This window comes from Protopterus annectens, chromosome 3.part1 (assembly GCF_019279795.1).
Source record: "Protopterus annectens isolate FY-2018-M chromosome 3.part1, PAN1.0, whole genome shotgun sequence".
NCBI classification, from domain to species: domain Eukaryota; kingdom Metazoa; phylum Chordata; order Ceratodontiformes; family Protopteridae; genus Protopterus; species Protopterus annectens.
Window position 1 is genome coordinate 900,361,789 of NC_056732.1, and position 27,158 is coordinate 900,388,946.

The window sequence follows — 27,158 nt, forward strand, 5'->3', positions numbered from 1 at the left end:
GGTAGATATAGAGGACAGCCTACAGGGGTGGTATATGAAACATGTGGTGGGTAAACACCCTGGATAGTGTGCGTGGTCTGCGATGTGGAAGCCCTATGGGCCCCCATATGGAAACAATGGGAACAAGCCTCCCACCCATTGCTACTCACAACAGCAGTCCATGGCCCTGAAGGTGCCTGGCCTGAAGGCTGAGCAGGAGGAGCATGTGGACCCTGTGAATGTGTACTGAGTGTCTCAAGGTGATCTAGCACATTCCACGTGTCTGTGGGGCCTGCTATGGAACAGACTCTGGGCCTGATCTCGGGTGACTGGATCATTTCTGTGTGCACCCCTGGGAGGGACCAACATCCCCTGAGGTGGTTCCACCTGAAGGTAATGCTGGACCAGTACATGAAGGGGCCCCAGGGTGGGTCGCAAATGTGATATGGCCTGGTAACATGGCCAGATGAGGTTGGAGAGGTGGTTCTGCTGGCACATATTCCCTAAACATGCCATTGTGTCACTGCTATAGAACATATGTGGGTAGCAATAGTCTACACAATCCCAGAACTTATCCAACAGCATGCATAGATATCCCCAATAACACAGAAGGTCAGATGTGCAGCAATAACATAGCAAGCATACCACATGCATATATGGAACCATAGTGGCCCTGACAATGGCATGCAGGTGAATAGCCTGTAACAGGCCAGCAATGATAGTGTCCACACAGGGAACATGGCTACAAATGCATAGCACAAAGTGTGGTACAATGCAATATATGTCCCACTGGTAGGTAAGCTGTAGCCAAACCTATTGAGGTGTGTGAACAGTTTGTTGTTGCTGATATGGCAGGGGGGTGACAGAGATGTGTATTAAGAACTATGGTAACCTTGCTGTATGAGTTGCTCACACCTGTTTTCATCTTTATGTCTTTCAGGCAAGATGTCACATGGACGCATAAATGCTTATTCAGCGGCTGAAAATGACATAGTGCTGAACTATCTTATCCAGCACTACCCTGTCCTGTTTGGCCGGGCTGCCCATGAGCAGCAGGAGCAGACCACCTTGTGAAATGACCAAGTCCACGGGGTCAATGATGTCGGACTGCATAACAGCAGTTATGAGCAGGTCCAGCATCATTATTCTGACCTGCTTCACAATGCCCGTCGGTATGCTGCTGCAGTCTGAGGGGATCACCTCACAACAGGGGGGATCATGACATCCATCTCCCCCTGACCTGTGTTGAGGAGCTCCTCGCCAGCCTCGTGACACCTGCCCATCCGCACAGCCAGCAACTGCCAGACACCATGGGTGGACATGGGTGGTACCCCCACACCGGCTGAGGAGCATGCAGGTAATGCCACAGGGCACATCAGTAGACCACTGTTGTGTATGCATCCACATCTTTATAGGTAGATCATGCATATCTGACATGTCATACATATAGTTTGTTGCTGCATAGTAGTAATAAACAGATGTGCATAAGCGGTAGTATTGTGGACTTGTATTATCGATGCACTTTAATGCTGCACCCACCTTGTAGCAGTGGCACAGCTGTGGCCACTGACTTTGCATCTCTCACACTCTTACGTATGTCCCTCCGTTATACCACCAAGGCAGCAGCCTGTAGTTGGTGAATATGATTTATGTTGATGCTTGCTAATACACCAGGCATGTAATGGCTATGTTATATTCCATGCACACATCTAACACACCTACCCATAATGCATGCTGTACATGTTCACATATTGTTGCTGTTAAAGGCACTGCATCATGGTGGTGACCATGATGGGGTATTGGAAGGGTATGTCAGACACCTGCAAGATAACTAACATCCTGTCATTGTGAAATGTGTCCACAGAGATTAACATAATGGTGGGACACATGTCCTACAGTAGGGACATGTGTGAAACATCACCCTTATACAGTGCAACAACAGTGTATATACCAGTACTACAATGACAACTGTTACAGATGTACATTATGGCATACCGTATTACCGTGGTCCACATTATTAGCTGGAACTAGGCTGTAACACGTGGTGTTCAGTATATGGGACTCTGCAAACTGACACACATGTGTAGGCCATACTTGTCAAGCATCTGCAAAAAGGCTGAAGGTGGGGAGAGGGTGTCAGCATGACACACCAGTGCACTGCAGCAGGGATCCTAAGGATGCTAAGAATGGCTGTATCTGCACACAGTCAGGTTTAGGAACTGTGGCAGACATAACCCTACCTCCATAGCAACAGTGATGGTAGTGTGTGAGCACCAAGGGATGTGCACATGAGTAGACCTTGCAATCATGAAGATTTGGGGGACATGCATAGGGCAAACTGACTATACACTGCCAAATGCAGATGGCTCATGCTAGTATACCCCTGCCAGGAATAGTGACTGCTGTAGTACACATAACAATAGGTGCAACAAACCATCATGATAAGGGTGTGCACACATATGCACGGAGTGTATGCATCACGGTCAACAGCAGCACACCTAACACATTTTGTAGACACTGCATGTGAATGAACAGGACATATGTCACGTATCAGGCTCATGTACTGTCAATATATGCAGTGATGTGGTCTCATGGCAGATGAAGGAAGGGTGTTTCATATCAATAAGGGTGTGTACACTACTCAGAGCAACGGTATAGTCTGACGGTTGTCAGTGTAATAGTATAGGACTGGTCATACATGGTCCGCTGATGTTGAGATCTGTAAACCAGACATCAGACATTCACAAATGCATATGTCCACATATCATCCCAGGTATGTGTTGCTGAAAAACATAGGGTCTGTGAGCATTAGAGCTGACATAACCGACACAGTACTACATATTCAGCAATGGGTTGTACACCTGTGAGGTGTAATACACAGTACATGGCAGGGTGCAGAATAGGTGCACATTAATACTGTGTACATGGTTGCACTGACATCCAGGGGCAGGGCATCACCTACTAGCACAGCACATCATACACATGTATACTGTTGCTAGCATGGATTGACTATAGCTGCACTGCATGTTGTTGTGTGCCATATGCTATGCATGTTGACAGATGGGTAATGAGAGGACTGTGTGTACTATCTTTGCGCAACCTCACCTGTATGTGTGTGTGTGTGTGTGTGTGTGTGTGTGTGTGTGTGTGTGTGTGTGTGTGTGTGTGTGTGTGTGTGTGTGGTTATTTTGTCTGTAGGTCACTCTGGTGAAGTGGAGGGAGGTTGATGCATGTAGGATGTGTGTGTGCATGTGCTTGTGTTTGTGTGGGTGTCCATGCATGCACGTGTGTGATTTTGGGTTTGTTCATATGGCAGTACTTCCCTTTGGGATTGTGCAGTACATGCACATGGATTGACACATGACACACCAGAAATACTTATCTGATATGTAATCACAAGACAGCTGATAGGATAATAAGGTCTGTAGCATGGAACTTGCATTGGGAGGGAAAGTAGACACCAGGTATACCCTTAATATCGCATTAAGCGGAGAGGTGACCGACAACCCACATATGCAGCACTACAGATGCATTGGAGAATTACTAGACAACACCAGGGAGTGTATCCATATATTATAGTTGTCACATGATAAGTTGATTACGCAGCATATCTGGCATGTACTGAGCAATACTTACACATGACACTCCAGTGCATGACATTATGTAGTGAACGTAGTAGCCCCTCACATATAGGGGTTATGCTCATGATGTCCGGACATACACAGGGTGAACACTGAATGACAACAGTGAGGCCATGTAAAACTACTCCACTCAGGTCAAGGGGGTAATGGAGTAACAGGTCTTGTGTTGTGATAACTTGTCTAAGCATTTAGAGGAATTATACATGTTACCAAGTGTGATGCAGGATGGGTAACTTATGGGAATAAACATGGGACTGCCTGTAAATTCACAGACAGGTATGCATTACAGCTGAGTGCTCCTCCAGGCATCTTCTGCAGTTAACCCCTACTGCTCCTCTAGGCATCAAATATGGATTGTTCATATTTGCATTAATAATTCCAAAACCATGTTACTTACAAGGTACCAGGATATTTTGTCTTGTGCCATATGTGATGGCAAACACAACTCTATTGATATTTGACCTCTTTCAATGAGAGTTTTCTAGAACTCTAAGGTGATAACTTAGTTTTTAAAGGCTTAAGCCACGCCCACTAGGGGTTAAAGGTGCACACTCAAAAGAGCTGCTCCGGAGTGAATTTGTATGCGGATATTGATACTGTACAAGTAGCTTTCCTGTGTGTGTGTGTGTGTGTGTGTGTGTGTGTGTGTGTGTGTGTGTGTGTGTGTACTGTTAAGCAATGCTGTACAGGTCTTAAAGTGCATTTCTTGTTTTCCCCCACAGATGGTGAGGTTGGTCAGGGTCCCTCCTGTATGCAATCTGATGTTGGTGTCCATACAGACACTGAAGATGATGATAGTACTGTTGAGGCACAGGTGGGGTTATCAGTGGCCGAAACAGTGCCATCCTTTGACATCCCCCTCTTAGCCACCCCAACTCTGCACACAGTTTCAGTGCCTATATATACCCCATTACCAGTGGGCATAGCGGAGGGACAGATGGCAGTTGGTGGCAGTGCACAGGAGAGTGTGGTATCCATGCCTACTGTGTCTGGTCACAGCAGGCATAGCCAGAAGTCTGGTAGGGTACCACATAGGCAGATGTCCCAGAGTGCTCATGGTAGGGCCGCTGGTCATCATGCCCTTGGCAGAAGTGCCACAACTGGTACCAACAGGCACATGTTTCAGCTTGTCATGGGAGTGCAGCCACATATAGAACTGTACACCATACAGGGCCTGAGGCTGCAGAGGGCTGCTCTCACATCTGCAAAAGACAACTTCTATGAACTGTCTGGTGCCCTCAGTGTTCATATCGAGGTCATGGATAGATGGTTTGGTGAGATGATGGGCTTCATCGACCATGGTTTGTCAGTGCTAGAACATATGCCGGGAGTGTGGCGATGGCTGCTTGGATGTAGGCCAGCAAAACCAACAGCTGGCAGTCAACGTGGATTTGCTAGGACACCAAGGCGCTCCCATAGTGGCAGTACCAGCCCCAGCACTGCAGGGGGGAGCGCTGTCCACACCACACCTCAGCAGACCACGAGCACATGGTCCTGTCCAGTCCCAGGTGCAACCTGGTTCCAGTGGACATCTCTCATCATCAGGGGAGATTAGCACATCGAGGCCTGTGCCTGGACGTGCCCATGGAACCCCTGACAGGCACAGTCCATGTGTCCATGGCCGAAGGCGGTGAACTGCACACCCTGCCATGTATGGTCTGCAGCTGTCCATAAACCTGTATAGGGCAGCCACATGGCAGAACTGTGTGCATGCATATCCACACACTATATGAACACACCTAGGGCAACCCCATACCTACACACACCACATCACCACACCCAGTTCAACTCATTACAACCCTCACCCCCACACATGGTGTCAAATGTATAGCCCACCCTCGGCCTCTGGCAAATCAACAACACACCCTGTGCATAGGATAATACCTGTGCCACATCCCTGTCATCCATAACATCGATGCAGGGACAGGCTAATATGGTTCTTATGCAAACAGTGACTGTACTACAGTGTACCAATATACTGCAGTGTAACATGTTGTCAGGAGTAATGTTTAATGCATACATGTTAGGTAGTGTAGCCATCCTGCAATGATGCATTATAGCTGTTAGTTACACTTGTTGATTGTGGTCTCCATAATGTTATCCATTTGTGATGTAGGTGTACATGTGTCAGCAGGAGGATAGTCTGCAGTCATATTCCACAAGGGGTATGGCACTGTGGAAAGCCTGTTGGCTGAAACCAGTCTGGGATGTTTATTATACTTTAATAAAATACTTATGTGTTTAATTTATTAGTCTCATTTGGTGCTTTTTACTGTCATTTGGTGCTGGCGTTTTTTGTCTACTTGTATCAGTTCCTGCCTTGCACCTGGTCCTACTTGCAGAGAGTTTTTTTCTGACATGCAGAACATCCCCAGACATGTAAAGTGTGGTAATGGGGGATGTAATGGTTGTATATGGACAATACGTAGAGTGACATACCATCATATACACATTAACAGACACATAACAGGCAGACACACATCCGAGAGACCTGGGTCTATCGGTGCTAACTAACTTGTCAATGTGTCCAATGTGTTACAGATAGGCTGCACACAGCACATGCATAACTGGGCTGGATTGTGGTACCAGCTACCTGTATAGTTGATGGTGACATTGGTCAGCATAAAGTGGTACATGGGACATATACTGGGTGTACCATGGTGTAATGACAGTGTACACAGCACCCACATCCCCCAGTGGATATTGTACTCCCCTGGAACCCATGATGACACTCTGACATAACCACCATCACACATTGCCCATGACTGTGATGCAACCCATTGTATATCACAACAGTGGTACTACAGGGATATGTATCTAATTCACGTGCCACAGGCATAGTAGGGTGTTGCATTGTCATGCCTCACCTATGGGCAGCAACACTATCTGTACTACTATGTGGCAATGCGTATTGTAATAAGAGTATGTGGGTGCAGAATGCTGTACCCTACAGATATACAGACATGCACACATATACACACTTGCCAGAACTTAATGGGTATCCCATGCCTATCGACTCATTTGTACAACACTGTTGTGCTGGTACAGCAAGGCTCATGTAGCCGGTAGGGAGAGGAGCATAACAGGGTACATGTAATGTCCGATACAGCAGCAGCCACAACTGACTACGGCAATGGGTGTTGTGTTGGTTGTGAAGGCCCTCATGGAATTCCCAACTACAGGTGTACTAACACACATACCCTGCTAACTTCAGAGTAATGCACATGTACACATGTATCAGTACTGGGGTGCATCGCTGCAGGTGGTCATAGCTGTGTACCTGGCTATTGTCCATGGAGAGATGGGTTGTGTAGGGGATGTGTGTACAGTGGTATAATGCCACCTGCCCTGTGCCAGCAGGCAATATATCAACAGACACTACTGTGGTGACCCTCAGAGTGAGAGTGACATGCATCAGCCAATCCTCTTTGTGCCTCCTGCACATGGCCACTGAGGTAATCCAGTTGACATGTATGCAACGTATTACAACACATGGTTAGTGTCTGTGATGGAGACCTGTACCCAAGCATGTTCTGTTGACTGTGGTAGTGTAGTGGAGGTATCCATGGCATGTGGCCCATACAGAGTGTTGTCTCCTATATGTGCCAGTTATTAAACAGCTTGGCAGACATGTCAGTGTCAATCAAGCATAGGTTGCCTGCATGTATCACAGCTGGATACCTGCCATATGCGCATCTGTACAGGGACTGACACTCATCAGCTTGGCAAGTAGCTATGCAGTAGGATGAATGTGTCGACAGACAGATGTTTGACACCAACATGTATGCCATTACTACATGTTGGAAGCCCTCACTAACATGCGCTCTACAGACGGTAGTCTACAGTTGCATTCCACATGTCGGATCATTATTCAGTAGGGGATATATACTGCAACACAGCTCACACACCAGGAACACGACAGGGAGGCTTTAGAGTCCAGCTATGCCTGCAGGTGTGCTTGTTGTCAGTACTACATTTAGCACTCCACTCTTGCCTGGAAAATAACTGTCAACAGTAGTACTGCCATGATACACTACATGCCAGTGTGACAGCATGTACCCTGGGTTACTACCCCTGTATGCAACACATTCACATGAAAAACAGTGCTGTACGGGTCTTATATACTTGTATGTCCCAGATATGACACTCACACCCCTTGCTACTGTAATGACAGCACATAGATGCATGTATTGTGCATGGCATTACACACACTTATTACAGATGTCATTATCCTGCTATGTTATCAGACTGGGTGGTGAGAACTGGTTACCAGAGGTAAGCCTTGCTTAGCAGGTGTTGGCATATACAGCTAAGCAGATGTGCACAGTGGTAAGTGAAACCTACACATTATAAAGTGCACATACATTTAACCATACCTTAGCATGGCTTTGCTTCGTGCAAACCCATGCAAACCCACTTAAAGCTGCTCAAAACTGCCTTAACCACTCTATATCTGAAAGCCCTTGTTCTGTCCAGCAACAAAATAAACAGCCCTTGTAGGTTTTGAGCCCAGGACCTTGTACACTATAGTCACAACAGTTAACCACTACACCATGACTACTGTGAAGACAGTTGTTGTTTTTCCAATATATCTGTCAATACACATATTGATTACTATTGAACAATTGATTTTGCTTCCACAATTGTGTAGTACTTGTTATTGCTATTACTGTTGCATCACATATGTTGTTATATCATGATGTACACATATCAGATACATACGGTGAGATACATCTGGGAAAGTACACACAACTGTGATGTTTTCACATGACAGGAATAAGGATATATACATATACATATGTTGATATAGGTTTACATGTACATACATACGTGTATTCATACATATGTCTGTCTACACACCTGTATAGTGCATCATATATATGGCCATATGTAGCTCTCTTTGTATATATATATATATATATATATATATATATATATATATATATATATATATATATATGTATGTGTATATATAGATATATATGTCTGTACATCCTATGTGTACAGATATACCTATGTATGTTGATATATATGTAGATATCTATAACTTTATGTTCATACATATCTATTCAGATATACCTATTTATGTTGATATATATATGTAGATATCCATAAGTATATGTGCATATGTATCTATATCTATATATGTGTAGACATATATTGCTGTGTATATGTATATATTTGAGTGTTTATATGTATATGTATGTGTGTGTGTGTGTGTGTGTGTGTGTGTGTGTGTGTGTGTATATATATATATATATATATATATATATATATATATGTGTGTGTGTGTGTGTGTGTGTGTGTGTGTGTGTGTGTGTGTGTGTGTCTGTGTGTCTGTGTGATGCGTGTCTGTGTGTATATATATATATATATATATATATATATATATATATATATGTTGATATGTATATGTGTATATATTTTATATATCTATATAGATATATGGATAAATATATATATACATGGAGTGGAGTCCTACCTCAGCACCAATAGTCTCAACTTCTTAGTGCAAGGGGATATCATATATGTATTGCAGGTATATATGTAGACTGTTGCTACTCTAATAGGGGTTGTCTTAACAGATGTTTTGTGTGGGAGGTCACATCTGCTTTTGACATGTGCACCATTGGCTACTCACAGACATCCTAAGGACATCATAGTACAGTACCACGGCTAGCACAGTAATGATCCTGCGGACTACAGCAGAAATATGACCAATATATGTGGACAGTCTGGCACTCTGTTGTCCGTCCAGAGGTATACACATATCCCCTTCATGTAAGACATGTGGACCATGCCTCCCAATGTGGATGTTACTAGCCATGTACATGGGTATATCATGTAAATACTGGACTACATATGCCCACACAATTTATGCATACACACACACCAGTCTGCCCTGACACATAATACCTGGTGGTGCAGGGGTCACATGGCCACATACTACCCAGTAGTTAGTGACATACATCTGTACAGAATCCCACTGCTTTGTCAAAAATACACAACAGTTATGGTGGCCTGGCAGCAGTATGTCTTGCAAATAACTGGGCATAGCACACTGGTTAATTACACTAGGCTGCTAGGCATGTCACAAAGCACTGTGTAAACTGCAGACAGAACACTGGATTACATTTTTATGGGGGAATACACACATACCTGCAATTATAGTGGGCTCTACATGCATGTCACAGCACAGACTAACAGACATCTGTGAGAAAGTGCATACCCACAATGAATGTACACACAGCCACAGCCACATATGGTACACAAGCTTGATATGATACTATATGGACTTTTTGATAAACATCATCCTCATATGTGCCACTCACACACTAACCCTACATACACTGGGTCATGGCACTGTGTGGTCTGATGGATGTCTGTTGTATGGGACACATGTGTCTGGCCCTACAGACATGTCAGCCAATAGGGTACCATACACTGGAGCAGCATGTAACATCAGATATATCAGGACCAAGAACAATGGCATCGACCACAGTCTGTGCACAGCACAAGGTACGTATGAACAATACACATACTGTTGACAATCACCATAAGTACACAGATCCCAGTACTGTACACACAACCACAGAATGGCCAAGTTATGTCCTGAGAAACCACCCCTACTATAAATAATATGTTCAGCAGTCTGATATCTGACTGGCTTGTTATCAGGTATGATGTCAATAAATAATGGTGTACAGAACATATGCACCTCTTACTGCATGACATATGTACAAAGGTTGAGAGAGAGAGAAAGGTTGAAGCTATGAACACTGCCCCATTATTGGCATGTTGCTATGATAGCCTCATATATATATATATATATATATATATATATATATATACTGTCTTACCAGGGTTTGTTGTGACATATGTCCTATGATAGATATGAAGTCAGTAACTCTCATGGCTGTCACCATGTACTGACTGCAATCCTCACACTATGTTTCTGCAGATCTCAGATAGGTATTCTGTGAATAACACAAGATACAAAAGGCTCCACACACTGCCCAGTCTGCAGATGACTCTACAGATGGGAGTTTCCTCATAAACATAGCACTGTCATGACAGGTATTAAAACATGTAGACCAGCCATATCCACACACACCCTGTTAAACCGACATTACTCCAAATGCAGAATAGCAACACTTGCATTCTGTAGTCATGTCAGGAACACCCCCCTCATGTCTGTTGGCCAGTTTCCACAGTGTATGTTGTTAGAGGTAAATCCCAAAACCATCTGTGATGCTGTTTGCCAAACACCAGATGTAGGTCCTGCTCTCAGTGAATGAAAAGGCCCATCACTAACATAATGTTCCTAGATATTGGAGTGTGTTTCTATGCAATTGGTTATGTTAATATTACCACAGCTGTTCCACATGCAATCAGGTAGAGGAGGAATGCAATTTGTGCAGAGGCCATTAGTTGATCATGAGCATCACTTACAAAACACAAGCTGCTGTCTAAGCAAAGCAGGTGTACTTCTCCACATCCACCAGAGAGGGAGTAAGAGAGAGACAGACAGAGACAACGCAAGTCAGGGAGTGGGTGGGGGAGTAAAACCTACTCATGTTTGTGTCACACATCTACCAGTACAGGGTTTCAAACCCCTGACTGACTATGTATTGCCATCACGTATCTATGCAGTTATTGCATGTGCCACATAGCTTCCATGTTGAGAAGTTGTCCAAACATATATGTGATGGTGAGTGACATCTGCAGCACTGATACAGTAGCGATATGGTAGGTGTAGTACACGTGCCTGTCCACATGAACAGATGTCAGTGTCAACACAGCCACACTCTCTCAGGGACTTACACACATTGACACACTTGGCAGGGTCAGGAATACACTTCCTGACTAGTTTGTTTGCCACAATACAGTAATGCGCAGCTATCACATGCACCAAAGGGGTTATTTGGAGGTTATATGGGCAAAGGGTATGTGAAGGTGTCTGACATCAGACAGCATGCTTCATTATGCCAATGGGAGTTGTAGTGAGTGTGAATGTGATCAAAAGCATCATACACCACACACACAGACACAGGGTGCCAGTACTGACATGCATGGGTGCATTGCTTCACGGGCGTGTAGTGGTTGACTGTGCCAGAAGGCTATACAAGGCTAGGTGAAGGCTATACCTTGGCATCAGACCACATGGCAATGGTCTGCAGTGTGGCTCAGGGGTGTAGTGTCTGGATTGGCCCACACAGGTGGGTATTGTATTCACCATCCAGTCACCTGGGTTACTACTGTGTGTGACCAGTGCTGTGCAATGCTTGCCATGTATGTGTTCTTTAGTCCATGACATGGATGGTTTCTGGGATGTGCACATGTCCTACATGCATGTACAGCGACATGTGGAACTGTACCTGGGGTGTCTGGCCCATGTTGTGTACACAGATTGTTATCATCAGATGTGCCATTCCTGGACTCATGTGGTGGGAACTGGTAATGGAGAGCAGGTTGACCCTGCATCTACATTGATATCATGATACAGGTATTCCCTGGTGTCAGTGATATATGTCCATACAGAGCATGTGTTTAAGGCATGTTATGTCCTTTGTGGATCACATTTGATGGCACCACAGGTTTTGCAGGCATCCAGTGGGGAACATAGTGAAGGCACACTGTCTGCAAGTACATGTCTATTGCACTGATGGACAGGGTGCCATGCCCTCTGGAGTCCACTGCAATTACACCATGATTACTATCTGTGGGCAGTATGCAGAGTACTACCAACATAGTGGTTGTTGCTTAGGCAAGTGTGTTTATGTATGAGACATGAGTTGAGAGTGTTTTCTGGGTAATACAAGGGTTGCTTACTTTGTTCACCAGACCTTGATGTCACATGCAGGGGAATGGATTGGCACCCCAGCCTCTCAGCTATTTGACATCTGTTATCCTTGCAAGGTGGACATTGTGACATATAATAGGGCCACCATATAAGAGATTTGCAAAACCCACTTCACAATGAGACCAGTTGTTACACAATCACAGCCACCTCCACACAGGATGTGAATGACAAACACAGACACACACTTGCCACATCTGGGATTACCTAACTAGTTTATCACACTACAGCATTACACAGCTATAGGACGTGCCATGCAGATTACTGGACTACTTTTTCCCCAAAGGTGTATTTCACTGAGAATGACATCAGCAGGCTTGCTAAAGAAGGTCAATGGAGGTTGCAGAGACTGTGAATGGCCTCAAAAGCATTGTACCCTACACAGACAAAGAAACACGAACATCCACACTTGGCATATCTGGGAATCGAACCCTTACCAACAGCTAAATCATATTACAGCATTACACTGTTATAGGACACACCACAGAGATTACTGGAGTACTCCTTCCCCAAAGGTGTATTTCACTGGGAATGACATCAGCAGGCTTGCCAAAGTAGGTCAATGGAGCTTGTTGTGACTGTGAATGGTCTCAAAAGCATTGCACCCTACACAGACAAAGAAACACACACACAGTCATGTCTGGGAATAGAATCACTACCATACTACTATATCACATTAAGCATTATGCTGTTATAGGACAGACCATGGAGATTACTGGAGCACTCCTTCACCAAAGGTGTATTTCAAAGTGAATGACATCAATAGGCTTGCCAAAGTAGGGCATTTGAATTGAAGTGAGTGTGACTAGCCTAAAAAGGGATTGCTCCCTACACAGACAGAGATACACACACACACACAGTTGCCATGACTGGGATTAAAACACTTCCCTAATTAGTTTATCACACTACAGCATTATGCAGCTGTAGGATGCGTCATGGAGATTACTGTGTTATTCTCTGTGTTATTATTTTCCCAAAGGTGTATTTCAAAGTAAATGACATCAGCAGACTTGCTAAAGTAGGACATTTTAATTGCACTCAGTGTGACTAGCCTAAAAAGCATTGCTCCCTACACAGACAGGGAGACACACACAGTTGCCATGGCTGGGATTAGAAGTCCTATCTAATTAGTTTATCAAACTACAGCATTACGCAGTTATAGGATGAACCACAGAGATTACTAGGCTACTTTTTTCCCAGGGTTGCCATAGTAAAGCTATGGGAAGGGCAGCATGTGTGCATGGGCCATAACTCATTCATGTAGATTTAGACACACCACACTTAGGCACATACAGGTTTATATTCTGCAGGTACATGTATAGAACTGCTAGATGACTACTGTCTTGTACAGTCATGTTGCAAAGATAGCACTAGCACCACAGTCTTTAATGCTGAGGGATACCAGTGGCTAATTTCTACAGTGAGTGACATTTACACATCATGTGGTTGCAGCCATTTGGCTGTGTGCTGGGTGGGACAGGCCTCATGATGGGAGGCTCTTTGTCACTGTCACTTTCTTCCACACATCTATGCATGTGTACTTTTGGCATATTATAGTGTATTGTCCTTGGATATATGTGTATATTCCTATCCAATGTTTGTGCAAAGCATGACTGGTGCATACTGAGGAGTGTATGCACTAACATCTGCAACTGTCGGATATGTATGTCCTCTGTTGTTGGAAGACATGGGCTTTATTTGTTTGTGTGTGAGCATGCTCAGTATGACCTTTCAGTATGCTGTTGTCTGACATTGCCTTCATTTCTCTAAGTGTGTGAGCATGCCCAGTATGCCCTTCTGTATTGTGTATCCATTCCAGGTAGTTTATACTCCAGTGCAGACCTTTGTGTTCTACACCTACAGCTAGCAAACTGTTTCTGCAGGATATCTGTAGATCAGTTGGCAATATGGGGTCAGACTGTGCAAGGGATAGTGTGTACTGTAGGTGATTGTGTCTGTGCTGCTTCTGCTACATGGTACTGGTGTTAGCAGAGATATTCAAAGATGTGTACTGTTATACACTGTGATGTTTTATGTCCTCAAGTACTGTCAGGTGGACATTTTTGCTTGCAGTGATGTCCTGGGGAACACAGGGTGAATGCAGCTGTGTCCAGTATTGTGGCCAAATACCTACATATTCATGGAAAGCTATGCCATTCTGGAGGGGGAGCTGCAGACACTTGCTGCTGGGGCTGTGTATCCAGTTCAGCACCATGATACAGTGATGACAGATGATCTCATACTTGTACATCCATCAATGTGACAGTATGGCCTTATCTTGCTGTGGGAATGCATCACAGCTGTACAGATTCACACAGGTTACCCAGAGGCAGGGGTCATAAGTCAAGACATTACCCCTATTGTGGTGTATGGGCAAGTTTGTAGCCACCCATTTTTGTGTTTGCAGACAGGGATAGTATGTGCACGTGGTTATGTGTCAGACCTTACACATTCCATGCTGCCCATGCTCATCCCCCCCATTATTCTATCCTCTTCCATACATTATGCATACATTCTCTGATACTTCCCCTATAGTTATCACTTCATCACAGCTGTGTTTTGTTGTTGGTCCACAGTTCATGCAGTGGGACATGGTAGACATGTTACTGTGGTTTGTCCACATGGCCTTGCATATGGCTTATGCGGAGTGTGTTATGTTGTTATTTGGGTGTCCATGACATAACATACATTTGCAGTATGGGTGAGACGCAGGCCTTTGGCAGAGGACTGTAGGCCATTTGATGGTGAAGCAGGCCAGCTGTAGCAGGCCGTTGCATTCTGTCAGTCCTACAGTCCAAGACTGCCATACAGTATATTCCCCTGGGGTGACAGGGTAGGTGTGCTAGGTGTTCATGCCAATACTTTCTATCAGTATTGATCAGGTGGTATGGATGCTGGCAGGGTGCTACTTACAGCTAGGGACACACCTGCATGGGGCACCTGCACTGTATGGTGCATTATTTTGCTATTGCCATACACAGGTGGGGGTCATAATGTACCCATTCCCAACAGCAGGGATAAGACTGGAGAGGTACCTGTGGGTGGTGTCATAGTGAGCTGGTTGCATGTGTGCTATGGACACTACTTGCATCTGACTCACAGATATCCATGGGGCATTCCAGTTATACTGGCTTGTCCAGGGACTTCAGATGTTTCCCAAAACATCAGTCCTATCACCTTTGTGATCTGCAAGTGTTCGTCAAGATGACATCGGTATTCCCTACTACAAGCCCAGATAATGTGAGGCATACCTGTATGTACAATTCTAAGGGTGTGTCCATTTCACGGTTACACATTATATACTGTATGTCTGGGATACTATTCCCTGTGTACTACTTGTATATCTAGCCCAACAGTCATGCCATGTCTATCTTTCAGATGGTGACACATATTACCTCCATACATTTAGAATGGCTTACTGCTAGCATGTGTTATACTGGGGAGCATTGTCTTTGGCACTGCAGTTGTGAGGACTTGGCCCTGTCATTGGCAGTAATGGGCAATAGCCACCAGGTCAAACCTCAACATGCATACATACTGATCACTCTCACACAATATGAAACACACACCAGCCTAACACACGCATACCTGCATATTGTACAAATGCTACAATCTATCCTGCTACCTTGGCCACCTCAGGTCATCTGTTCTCCACTGGTATTATACCTACGCATACATGTTATTACATGACTACATCAGATTGGTGGGGGGCACACCTGACTGTTACTACATTTCTACATAGGATTGGGGGTGGGGAACACCTGATTCTTTCTACATTTCTACATAGTAGGATGGGGGCGGCACACCTGACTGTTTCTACATTTCTACACAGGATTGCAGGGGGGGGCACACCTGACTGTTACTAGATTTCTACTTAGGATTGGAGGGGGCACACCTGACTGTTACTACATTTCTACTTAGGAAAGGGGGGTCACACCTGACTGTTTCTACATTTCTACATAGGATTGGGGGGCACACCTGACTGTTACTACATTTCTACTTAGGAAAGGGGGGTCACACCTGACTGTTTCTACATTTCTACATAGGATTGGGGGGCACATCTGACTGTTTCTATATTTCTACATAGGATTGGGGGGGCACACCTGACTGTTTCTACATTTCTACATAGGATTGGGAGGGCACACCTGACACTTGTACACATTTGCTATGACTGTACTGGTTTGTTGGGTACTCCATTTCATTCTGTATTGTAATCTATCATGCTGACTAGAGGCATATCAGTGTATTACAGGTCTTAGGTTTGATTGACCTACATATCGGTATCTGACTTCTTACCCTTCAGAACTCACATCCCTCTGCCTGACCTGATGTAGTCTGTCTGTGTAGATTTGGGGGGGAGGTTACCCATAGCCATCATTCAGAGGCCTTAGCACAGCCTTTGTTTGTGTTTGTCTACACCTGTCCTACTGACTGGGACTGTTGTTGGGTATATGAACCTCCCTGACTGGCATGTGTGTGTCATATGGACACACATGTGGCCCAGCACATTTTCTGCAATGGGTTTTGTCAACATGTGTAGTACTGGCTACTATGGTGACACCAGTATCTGTTACAGATCACATGCTGTCACTATAGGTGTCTACTATCTGCTGGCATCCCATTCAGCTACCCGATTCCCTTGCATGCTGACATCCATACCACAGATAGAAGTAACAACACATACTACTCCATTTGGCAATTGTAAGAAGAGTGACTTATCTTGTGGGTGTGCCAGTATTGAGGATGGTGCTGGAGGGCTGCCTATGTCGGATGCACATAGTACACTCCCTATACATGCTTGAGCACAGGTAGTGTCATGTTTGGCATTCCTTTTACTGTATGTGTGAGTCAGAGAGAGGTGTCATTCCCTGGGTCCCTCCCATGTCAGTGTATGTGCTATGCATTGCCTCTTTGCCAAGGCCAGGGCATACTGGGCATGCCTCCTTCTGCCTACTGGGGCAAGCTCAGGTTGTTCCTCCTCCGAGTCACTCTGTGCCTTTGCAGCCCTTGGCAATGGTGGCAGGCTGTGTGGTCCTGCCCCGTGCTGTTCCTGCTGCAGCTGTTTCCGCAGGATCATATTGTGTAGCATGGCACATACGATGACAATTTGAGTACATGTAGCTGGGGAGTACTGCAAGGCTCCACTGGATGTGTCCAGGCATCAGTGCCGTGACTTGATCATCCCAAACACATGCTCTATTATAATTCTAGTCTGTGTGTGTGCCTCATTATGCAGATTTTGTTTGGGTGTGAGTGCATTTCTGATGGGTGTCATCAGCCATGGCTCCAGTGCATAACCAGGATCCCCCACTAGGTGACCATAAGGGATGGACCCATTGGCAAATCTGTGGTACAGCTGCATCAAATGCCAGATGTGGGAATCGTGATAGCTTCTAGGGTAGCCAGCACACACATTCATTATTATGCCCCGGGCATCGCACACGACCTGGCAGTTGATGGAGGGGAAGCCCTTGCAGTTGATGTAGACCATACTCCACTCATTGGTTGGTGCTTTGATGCGTATGTGCATACAGTCTAATGACCCACTACCTCAGAGTATTCTGCTGCTTGGTGGAAGAGATGCATATTGCTGGCCAACGCCTCATGGGTGTTGGGGAAATATACGTGCTCACCGGCATGTGCTGACATGGCATCCACGAACTGGTGGAGTACCCTGGATGCTGATGCCTGTGAGATCCCAATGATATCCCCAGTTGGCCTTTGGGAGGTACCTGTAGCTAGTATTCTTAGGCCTACACATACTTTGGTATCCACTGGGATGGGTTCCCCTCTGTTAGTTCTGTGTGTCAGGCGTAGCTGGCACAGCTCAACAATTTGCTGTAGGAGGTCCCTGTCCACCCTATAGTGCTCCACTATCTCCAGTTCATTTAGCCCTGGTAGGTTACCCTGGCTCTGTACACTCTTCTCTGTATCCTCACTGTGGGTTGGTCAACAGCATTCTCATCCTCACCAACCTCAGCCTCTTCCACATGTTGATGTATGATAGCTATCACAACCCCTATCATTTTGTTGTATTTGTTTGTTAAAATTCCCACACCTGTATACACCGGTGGTGTAGAGTATATGGGGAAAACCAGAAGGAAAGGTGTTTGCATAGTTTATAGTAGTGTTCTGGGCTAGGCTGGTCTGCTGCCTGTGTAATTGGCTGATTCTGATACATTTCACCTGCCAGTTGTACTAGTTCTCCCTGATTACCTTCCTACTGCTGTTTTCTCTTCCCATTGCCTTCCTTTTCAAGCCTGGGGGCGCCACGCAAACACATTGCTCAAATGTGCAGAGTGCTGCTATTTCTTTGTTTACTTTTTTTCCCATTTAAAACCTGGTGCATGGCGTGCACACCCGCTTAGGCAATGTAAAGAGTGCTGGGCAGCATCAGACACACCCCCTTGCTTAGCACTGCTAAGCTAAGGGCAAACCTGGAGCCACAGGGCTCCAATCCACTTACAGTATGCCTGACACATACCCCTATGATGTCAGCTAACTCCTAGGCTTGCACCAAGCTATTCCTGCTCTTTCACTGTTAGGGGCTGACTAGCATTGAGGGGAAATCTGGGATTCAGTATCATTCCCCTCTTTTGCATCAGATTGTCTGCTGATGCATGGTTACAGGTCCCACACTGAGTCTCCCCCCTTAGCAATCACTAGTCACTGGCAATGTTGTCTTCTGCTTGCCATTGAGTATAATGGCAAAATAGAGATTTTGGTTAGAATGCTTATTTTAGGGTTTTTTTTTTTTTAATTTTTCACCCGATCCCATTTGCACGCCCCTACCCTATGCTTAAACAGCCGAAATTGGCTAAGAAAAATAAAAGTTATTTTTTCTTTTTTTGCAACTTTTTTTCATGCCAATGGCCATATATTTGGCCATTGGCGTGTTTTCAACATAATATCCACCCTTTATTTGGAGCTGTCATGGCTCCATTTTGTAGTTTGCAAAAATGTACTCGGTTACTAACCGAGTACATTTCTGCAGATTACACTAGTCCAGCACTGCCAGCTTCCTGGATTGCAAATTCACCTCGTTTGCATGGATTTCACCTACAAATGGAGTAATTTGCATACAGGAGCTGAGTCTGTGCAGGACTAGTGCAGGGGCGCTCATGCACGTCCATGCAGCTTATTCCAGAATCACATGGCAGACATATTGCCTGCTGGAGCTCCTGCACTAGTCCTGCACACCATGCAGGGCTTGCTGAATGCAGGGGAAAGTCTCTCATGTCTGAGACTGACTAGTTGTGAATTAGTTAATTGTAGTTCCACAGTGCGCTGGCTATGAATAATTTTCCTATATATTTCCTTACTTGATTTCAGCATTTTTCCATATGAACAAAGGTAACAAAATTGTACAGATCTTGCAATAAAGATTATTTTGCACAAGAAAAATACAATGAACTTTAATGGGGAAAAACAGTTTTGCATGAATGAAGCATATGACAGCCATCACATTAGTGATATGGTACAAATAAATGATTAGAACAATGTCAGTGGTTTAGCAAACTGCAGACTTGCAACAGATAGTAGAATGGTAGACTTTTGAGATGGTTATGAGGTCTGTCCCTACAGGAGGTGACTGTGCACCCTGAAGTGATATGCTGCATGTTAAATATTCTGCCCCACGATTGAGAAACAGTCTAGTCAGCCTAAGCTGGTTACAGGTGGTTGGTTAACCTCTCAAGGTATTTGTTCATAAGGCGCAACTGAGTTTTCCGGTGCTTTGAACAAATATTTCATAAACATTTTAAAAAGACCTTGTCAGGTCTCATTTTGAAAGGCCCACAAGTCTAGTGGGATCTACCTTGTCAACAAGATGAACAGTTTTAAAAGTTTGAAATCAAACAGAATGAATTCATACGGGAAGAGAATATATTATTATTCATCTATAATGCAGGCACAATATGTTGTTGTTTTTCTAATGTGTGCTCCAAATTCTAAATATGTCATTATTGTGAGGTTAGTTTGCTGTCTGAAGTAGATGACATTAACATCTTGCCAGAAAATACATTTTAAGAGCAAATGCAGAATAAACTTTTGCTTTAGAACTGTAGAAAATCAGTTCCGCTTTCATGTATCAGGAACATTCACGTGATAAGATGAAAATTTTGTGCTAGTAATTTTGAAAAGTATTCAAAAGCCGGTAGATCTGCAGTTGAAGGTGTTCTTGAAACTGTGCCAGGTAAAATGCTGGTTTAAGAGTTATAGCAATTATTCCTCATTCTGGATTAAATATATACAATTATCATCTGATGTCTTCTCCTTAATAGCAAAGGCATTGTAACTGTTCAATTCCCTCAAAGAGAATGATTTCATATACTTTGGTGGCAAAGTTACCTCTTGGCTAGGAATTTTTTTCTATGACAGTCAGCTAATGTATTAGATGAGGCATTATGTATGCCATACTAAATAACTAATCCCCAGGTCTTAAGGAAGTGCCAAGTTACAGATTGTCACAAAACAATATCATAACACAACCTCCTAGCTATACACATGAAAGGTATAAATAATCAAGCAAAATGCAAAAACAGGATTTTTGAATGGAGATGCACTTACAGAAATTCACTGAAGAATTACTTCCACAGAAATGCATAACAAATTAGCAATGCAGTTTTGCCCTAGTTGGTGTTTCTGTTAAGCCAACAAGCATTCATGATTGTTCTTAAGTAAAAAAAGATGTTTCATTTTAAAAGAACAATATTCTGCTGCTCAGCTTTGAGAGGATTATGTTGTAGTAGACAGTGGAAGGTAACAGACTGCTGGATCTGTAGTCGGAGGTGTTCATGAGAATGGCAGATAAAAAGTTATGTCTTCCCATAACGTTCCATCTGTATTGTTGATCCTCATTCAGTCATTATGTGTGGGTATCAGTTCCGACCTTGGAACTGAGCCAGCCATCTTCCAAGCTCACGTCAGCTACAAACTCTCGAGTTAAAACTCTTAGCCAGAATTCCCCTCTCCCTGTTACCTCAGATTGAGTTTGCAAGTCAAAAGAAGGTAGAGGCTACCTCTGGTCAAATGACGTAATAGAACTGGATGGTGAGATCCACTAGAAGCCACAGGAGGGTGAAGGAGGGAGGGTCGTAATGACTGAACGAGGATCAACAATACAGATGGAACATTACGGTAAGACATAACTTCTTTATTTGATATTGTTAATCCTCATTCAGTCCTTACATGCGGGGCAGAATCCCCATCTACCTTTATTCCTGGGAGGGTCTCATGGAAGGACATTCCTGAGCACCATAGAAGCAAAAGATGCTCTTCCCCTGGGGGCCAAATCCAATTTGTAATGATTGATGAAGGTATGAGGAGTAGCCCAAGTTGCAGCTGCACAAATGTCATGTAAAGAGGCTCTGACATGGAAGGCAGCAGAAGTTGCCACCAACCTTGTAGAATGAGCCTTTATGGTAGTAGGTAATGGAATATTATGTTGTCTATAAATGAAGGTCACACAGTCTTTCAACCATTTAGCCAATGTGACCTTAACAACAGCACATCCTAATCTAGGTCCAGAATAGGCCACAAATAACTGGTCTGATTTACAAGAGGTCTTAATCCTGTTCAAGTAGAAGAGAATTTGCCTGTGAATATCAAGGGTATGTAGGCAATACTCTCCTTTGTTTGAATGATTGGGGAAGAAAACTGGCAATTCAGGGGTTTGATTAATATACATTTCAGAGATCACTTTTGGCTGAAAGGAAGTATTAGTTCTCAATGACACTCATCTCTATGAAAAATCAAATATGGACTCTTGATGCATAAGGGTTGAAGCTCAGAGATATGTCTGGCAGAAGTAATGGTAACCAAAAACAAGGTTTCCCATGACAAATATTTGAGGTCACAAGAAGAAGCTGGTTTGAAAGGTGGCATTGTCAAAGCTTGTAGAATTAATGACAGGTCCCATGTTTGAGTAGGTTCTCTAAAAGGGGGTTTTAGATGATTCACACTTTCTATGAAAGTCTTGCATAATTTGTGTGACATAAGAGAGGAGTCTTGGACACCATCATGGAAATTAGATATTGCAGCCAAATGAACTCTAATGGTAGAGGCAGATAGACAGGATTGAAATAGGGTAGCTAGATACTCCAGTACTATCGACACTGGTGCTGAAAAGGATCTACCTGTTTTTCTTTCAGCCAAAAGGTAAATCTTTTCCACTTGCTGAGATATGTAATTCTGGTGGAAGACTTATGAGATGCAATAAGAATGTCACTTACTGGCAAAGAAAGATCATTCTGCCTGGCAATCAAGGGAATTGGATGAGCCAAGCTGTGAGCTTCAGGCTGTTCAAGTTGGGGTGAAACAGATTCTGCAGATGGGAGATCAACCCCGAGGTTGGATTGAGAATCCATGGCTGATCTATCAGGTGAGGCCAAAGGAAGGGGAAACAAATCTGATGAGGCCAATGTGGTGCTATGAGGATTACTTTGCTCTTCAACCAGCTGGCTTTCTTCAGAAACTGGGGAATGAGGGGGAGAGGTGGAAATGCATAAAGAAGACCCGAGGGCCAATCGTGGACTAGAACATCTCTGGGTGACTGTCCCAGAGGGGAACTCAGGGCAAAGTAGTTGCTGCATTTGTAGTTGGTTGGGGATGCAAAGAGGTTGCAGCAAGGAAGACCCCAGCAGTGGAAGATCTCTGCCGCTATCAAAGGATTCAGGGACCACTCGTGAGGTTGCAGAATGCACCTGCTGAGTCTGTCTGCTATCATGTTGGAACTCCTGAGAATGTGCATTGCTAGAAGAAAACGGTTGGTAGCCATCGCCCAATGCCATATCCTCATGGCCTCTCATCAGAGTGGGTAAGATTTGGTTCCACCTTGTTTGTTGATGTACCACACCACCGCCATGTTGTCTGATTGTATCGCAGTAGTCCCAGAAGGCAGCAGGGGATGAAATGCCTGCAATGCCAGAAGCACCACCCTCAGCTCTAGAGCATTTATATGCAGATGTGCTCCCATTTCGGACCAAGTACCTCGGACTGTCTGTCCCTGACATAGCCCCCCACCCCCACCCCATCAGGGAGGCATCCATGGTCACTGTAGCCTTGGGTTGTTGGGGGGAGAATGGGTGAGGCCATTGTGATGGGTTATGGGCCATCCACTAATTTAAATCCTGTTTGCACCTGTGAGTTTCCCAAATCTTGGCTGAAAGAGGGTACTAAAAGGGATACCATTGGGTGAGCAGTAGCCATTGTAGAAGCCTCATGTGAAACCTGGCCAGGGGGACAATGGTGATGGAGGCTGCCATGGAACCCAACAACTGTAGAACAGAGTGAGCTGTGTATTTCTCCCTTGAAAGGATTGGGATCAGTTGTTGCTTTATCCTTAGAATTCTGTGCTCTGGAATGAATGCTCTGCAGTTCTTTGTATTCAAGATGACCCCTATGAATTCTGTGGACTGAGATGGGATGAGATTGGATTTTTGCCAGTTTATGGTTATGCCTAGCCTTTCTGCAGAGAGGAGAGAGTATGCCAAGGCTTCTTCCAATAGATTTCTGGTGGGGGCGGAGATGAGCCAATCATCTAGGTATGGTAACACCTGGAATCCTTGTAGTTGCAAGTGAGCTGTGATGACTGCCATGCACTTTGTGAACACTCTGGGGGATGTAGTGAGTCCGAAGGGCAGTACTCTGAACTGGTAGTGACTGGCTCCCGCATGGAAGTGAAGGAATCTTCTTGATGGTCTGTCCACTTTTATGTGGTAGTATGCATCTTGAAGATCTATCGAACACATCCAATCATCTTTTTCCAAAAGCAGAAGGATAGATTGTATTGTGACCATCCAGAATTTTTGTACTTTTACAAACTTGTTCAATAGACTGAGATCCAAAATTGGTCTCCAGTCCCTGGTTTTCTTTGACAACAAAAATAGTCTTGAACAGAATCCAGATCCTATCTGGTCTGGAGGGACTATTTGGATGACTCATTTTCTTAGCAGCTTTGAAATCTCTAATGCTGCTTCTTCCCTTTGACTGGGTGGAACATCGGGTAAGTTTGTTAGGGGAGTGGGAGAAAGGTTGAAAGGAATATGATAACCTCTGGTTATTATTCTTTGTACCCAAGAATCGGTGGTGATGGTTAGCCAGGCAGAAGGGTACAAAGAGAAATGACCCCCAACCACTTCCAGAGGAAAGCAGTCAGGCTGCTCTTCAGGAACGCTGGTAGGATTGGCCAGGGAAAGAGTCTCTGGAACCCTGGTTACATGGACCCCCTCTGCCCCGAAAAGGGTGTCTTCCCTGTGAGTTTCCCCCTCTGCCTCTAGGGGAGAACTTAGCCTGTGTGTCACAGAAAGGAGCCTGAAACTTTTTGTGCCATATCTTCCCACTCTTCTGGTTTCTTGAGAAAGCCTGGTGAGGGGAAGAATAACAGACACCCACGGCAGAAAGGGTCTTACCGTCCTGTTCACATCTGGCCAGTGTGCTTTTAACCTTGGGTCCAAACAATGAAGAGGCTTCAATGGGAGCATTGAGAAAGGAAGCCTTGAAGGGTTCCAAGAAATTACACAAGTGCATCCAGGCATGTCATCTCAGAACAATGCCTGTACTCACCAATCTAGCTGCTCCTTCTGATACATGAGATATCAAGTGCATGGAGGAGTTAGATATTGATTCAATGGTGGCCAGCTGAGAGGCCACTTTGTCACAGACCTCATCAGACACAGCTCCAGCTAAAGTTTCAGAGAGCTCAGAAATTAAGTCTCTTTGAAGCCTGGTAAAGTGTGCCATATAGTTCAGGGACCTGATTGCAAAAGTTGCTGATGTAAAAGTATGCTTCCCTATTCTGTCCAGAGCCCAGGACTCTTTGTTGGTCAGATGGGCAGTCTGGCTTTCTTCTTCTGCCAGTTCCTTTTTAGTTATGGCTGCCACCACCAAAGCATCTACAGGAAGACCTTTGGACCAATGGGGATCAGTAGTAGAAGGGGACAAAATTTTATCTAGCCTCCGGGGAATGGCCTCAACGGTGCCAGGAGCCTTCCACTCATGCTGCACGATGAGCTGGACCAGTTCGTCGGCAGGTGGAGTAAACCAGGAGGTAGGGGGCCAGGCGTGAAAGGCCAGCAGAAACACAGACTCTTCATAGGTTGGGTTCCAGGACTGCCAGTCACCTCTCTGTTTAAGATTTTCAAGAATATCACCAAAGGATACCTCTGAGGGTGAGCAAGGAGACCCTTCCCCATCATCAAAGTCTGTGTCTTCAGTAAGGGACTCCTCTGTGGAGTCCATGTGCTTCCTCTTGCACAAGATCTTTTATGATCTTCCTCAGAGGGAGAAGCTGGGGAAGACAGTGCTAAAGGGGACTCCTGTGGGAGTATATCCTGAGGCCCTTGCACCCAGTGTCCGCTAGGAGCAACTTGTGTACATTGCAGTCCAGAGGAGGGTGGGGAGAGTGATAGCACAGAATTGCCAACCAATGCCAAAGCCTTCTCCATTAGCTGGAAGGCCGTTCCACCTGAAGAGGAGTGAGTGCCCAGGGCAGGGGTCACCCCTCTCCTAAGTGGCTCAGCCTGCTGACTCAGAGTCCCTGGATGGCTGTGAAACACCAAATGACATATGCCACAGCTGACATCCTGGGTTGTAGCAAAACTCTCCTGCCACAAAGGCAATTGTGGCTCCTTAGTGAGGTCCATAAAGGGAACCGTAGAGGGGGAAAGACTGTGCTATATCAAGGGGCTTCAAAGGCAATGAAGGAGGAGAATAAGTAGGGGTCTTTGGTAAAGGGTGATCACCTCCCGAGGAAGGATAGGTCCTGGGGGGGGCGGTATACCTCTGGACAAAAGCACTTGATCCACAAGATGCAACACGTTGTGTTCAGAGAGGCTTTTAGTAGATTTCATGGACATGGCTAAGGGGGAGTCAGGGCTATCCAAAGACAGAGCAAGCTCGGTGCCCACCTCGGAGGTCTGCACTGCAAACAACAGGGCTGTAAAAGACTGAACTACAGGTGTCTGCACCGAGGAAATCATCGGTGCCGAAATCATGGTCTGCACCGACGTTAAGGTCGGTACCAAAGTGGTTGTTGGCGCTAAGGCTGGAACCCAGAAAATTGGTGCCGATAACTGAATGGTCGGTGCTGAGAGGGTAGTCAGTGCCAGATAAGTTGTCGGAGCTGAAAAGGCAATGGGCATCAAAAAATCCATCGACGTCGTGACAGTCTGCATCTACTGGACAGTCAGTGCCGGTAAAGAAGTCTGAAACGAGGAGCCCCTCGGTACCGATATGGTAAAGGGCACTCTAGTCGGTGCCGAAGTCACAGTGGCACCAATGGCCTTGGTGTCAAAGGTCAAAGTACTGAGCCGAAGAAGTCAAATCCGAACTAGAAAGCTTAGCTTTCTTGGGTCTCAGTTTCTGGGGGTCCCCAGCAGGGGACGAAGGAAGAGACTTGGCCTTTATATGTTCATCACTCTTTTTCTTATGGGATCCTGGAAGGGTTGAAGCCTCCGACCCAGAAATAGCCTCTGAAAAAGGAGATTTAAGTATCCCCTTCAGTATTAATTTATTTTTTCTCTCAATCAACGTCCTGTTAGAGAAATTCTTACAAATCCCGCAGGGCGGGTCAACTGTTAAATGAGGCAGACCCAAGCAATAGACACACAGAGAATGCGCATCTGAATTAGGTCATTTATGGCCACAATCTAAAAATCTTTTATATCCTGGGCTACCTT